The following is a 3,318-nucleotide window of genomic DNA, read 5'->3' on the forward strand; positions in this document are numbered from 1 at the left end:
CTCCACTTGAATTTTTTTTTTGTGCAAGTACTCATGGCATTCTTCTAATTCACCATGGCTTATGATGCAGCTGCCAGCAGTAGAGACACTCTGGTCCTGTGCCTTGCACAAGCAAGTTTCCTGTAAGTAAAAGCACCTTTTCTTCTGGTGCCTGCACTAAAACAGGGGGAGAGTGGAAGCACAGAAGTAGAACAACTACACGTTGTTTTTGAAAACTGTACCATTTATTAAAGTGCAACCTGGGGGCATGGTCTTACAGCAGTGTCCCATTAGCAGAGGGAAAGAATGTACACACCCCTTCACTTGAACTGAATATTGAACAATGAAGCTGGAAAGAACTTCCTTGTCAAGGTGGAAACACTTTTATTAATCAAATGGCACAAGAAGCTTTAGACAGTTCTCCCCAAAAGGGCTGCACTTGCACATTGGAAGGAACAGTATGATGAGTTCCTGGGATAATGGGTGACCTGAGGACCAGTCAGGGTCTCTTCCCCTAGGCAGGCCTCTTGAGAACAGAATCCAAAATCCCTGCAAGTCTGTCACTATTTGCTTACACCCAGCAGAAGTCTAGCAGAAGAGATCCCCTAACCTGCAGCTTCAGAGTCAGTCCCATTAGTCTTTGCTACTTAACAAATCAAGTGTCATTCTTTTGGTCTGAGTGGGTTTTTAGGTTTACAGTTGAATAAAAGCTTATCCTGCAAGTTAAAACTGAGGACAAAGCCCCTAAAGGTACAGCAGTAAGATGCATCCTCTGCAGTTTGTTGTGTCCACATCGCTAGTGTCCCTTGCCTGCCCTGCAGATACTGCAGGGAGATCAAAAGCAGCTTCCACTGGAAGCCAACAGGAGTTCCCCCACTTCTACAGCATGACCACAGACCTCTAGCTTGGAGGAAGCAAGTCAGCCTACCCAAGAGACTGAGAGAAGGTCAGCTCAAAGTAGAAAAAAAAGTGATAAAGTTATTTAACTTAAGGAGGTGGAGCTGAGTGGAAGTGTTGTGTTTCCTCTGGACTTAACACTACTGACCCTTCTGAGCTGGTGTCATTCCCCAGCCAAGTCCTGGTCAGGCACCTTCACTCTATCAGACACAAACTGAATTCTGTTGCCTAGACCTGGCCCTGCAGCCCCTGCTCTACCTGAGTCAAGTAGTGCTAGGTTAAATTTTATAAATACCCCCCTTCCTTTTTTTTTTTTTTTTTTTTTTTTTTTTTATATGGTAATACCAAACTTGCACTCTTAAGCACAGGTACATACATTAAGTCAAAGCAATCCTGTTCTTGCAACCTTCCTCGTTCTGAAATTAAGCCATCTTAAGCCACAGCTTTTGCCCTGATTAGGTAGAGCAGATATTGTGCCTCACCACTCCATGTTTCACAGAATCACCTTTGGAAAAGACCTTTGAAATAGAGTCCAATCTATGTCCAAACACCACCTTGCCAACCAGACCACGGCACTGAGTGCCACATCCAGCCTTTTCAATCACCTCCTGGGACGGTGACTCCACCAGCTCCCTGGGCAGCCCATTCCAATGTCCAATCACCCTTTTTGTGAAGAACTTTTTCCCCATGTCCAAACTAAACCTCCCCTGGCACAGCTTAAGGCTGTGTCATCCTCTCCTGTTGCTGTTGCCTTGGAGAAAAGCCTGACCCCCACCTGGCTACTCCCTCCTTTCAGGTCTCCCCTGAGCCTCCTCTTCAGGCTGAACACTCCCAGCTCCCTCAGCTGCTCCTTGTCTGGAATTTGTGTTCCAGACCCCTCACCAGCCTTGCTGCCCTTCTCTGGACTTGCTTCAGCACCTCAACGTCCCTCCTGAACTGAGGAGCCCAGGACTGGGCAGAGCACTCGAGGTGCACCTCACCAGTGCCACGTACAGGGGAAGAATCACTGCCCTGGTCCTGCTGGCCACAGCATTCCTGATCCAGGCCAGGTGCCACAGCATTCCTGATCCAGGCCAGGTGCCACTGGCCTTCCTGGCCACCAGGGCACACTGCTGGCTCATGTCCAGCTGCTGTCAGTCATAACCCCAGGTCCCTTCCTGCCTGGCCACTGTCCAGCCATTCTGTCCCTGGCCTGTAGCACTGCAGGGGGTTGTGCCCAAAGTGTAGGACCTGGCACTTGGTTTTGTTGAGCCTCCTATCACTGAACTCAGCTTATGGATCCAGCCCATCCAGGTCCCTCCCAGAGCCCTCCTACCCTCCAGCAAACACTTGCACCCAACTTGGTGTCATCTGCAAATCTGCTAATGCTAAACTCGATCCCTCATCCACATCATCAGTAAAGATACTGACCAGGAATTTTTCACTGGGAAACACTTTCTCCCATTGTGCTCCAACATGAGCAGACACAACCAGAGTCCAGAATATGACATTCTGCTGAAGCCCTGGGCTTTCTGATGCATCACACGTGGGCCAGCCATGTGCACCTCTCCCATTTCACCCCAAGAGATTCTGGTAATTACACTCTGAAACTCTGTAACAGGAACTTGCTCTGGCTTAGTGAATGAGCCACTGCAGAGCCAGAAGCATTTCTAGTTTTTTTTTCCCAGAATGGCAACATCTACTTTACCAGGGCTTTGCCAGTACTGCCAAAACCCTGTAACTGACATTAAATATAGGGAAGGTTTATAACCTCAGATTATTTTACCTACTACAATCATTAAAATGAAAGAAGACCAAACTTTAGCAGCTTGCTTGTTTAGTACTAATTACGCTTCTCATTTGTGGCCATTAGAAAACATTGATTAGTTTAAAAATCCAGTCCAATGTTTTAGGCTAGCTGTGATCAGTACTATGGGGGAAGGAAGGAAATGGGATTCTGGCAGCAAAACTTGTCCTGTGTAAGAGCACTCAGCACTGCAGCTTCCACCTGGCACTTGAGCTGCAGCTGCCTGAGCACAGCCAGAGTGAAAAATGAAGCCCTCACAAACAGCAAGGATGGATTCCTGTAGGGCTGACTTGCCCCATAGCTCAGGGACTCAGGAGGCAGGAGCCCAGGCTCCAGCACACGAGAGCTGCAGCTGGCTGGGACATGGCTCTGCATCTGCACTTTGGGCTTTTGGGCAACAGAGGAGTTCTGTCTTTGTTCTCAGCCTCTTGTTCCTGCAGTGCCACAATGCCCAACTAAGCTTAGCTTAGAATTAATCACAGCTGAATTTAAGCTGCACCTTATCTTGAAAGCCTTTCCCTTGACAGCCCCTTACTGAGCACGCTGCCCACTGCAGTTCCTTAAGTATTTCCCACTTTTTTCACAGATCCAGCCCTCTGCTGTTTCAGCATCTGAGCTTTAGGGTATGCTAAGGATAAAGTGAAGACAGAATGGGT

This window comes from Vidua macroura, chromosome 5 (genome assembly GCF_024509145.1).
Source record: "Vidua macroura isolate BioBank_ID:100142 chromosome 5, ASM2450914v1, whole genome shotgun sequence".
Lineage (NCBI taxonomy): Eukaryota > Metazoa > Chordata > Aves > Passeriformes > Viduidae > Vidua > Vidua macroura.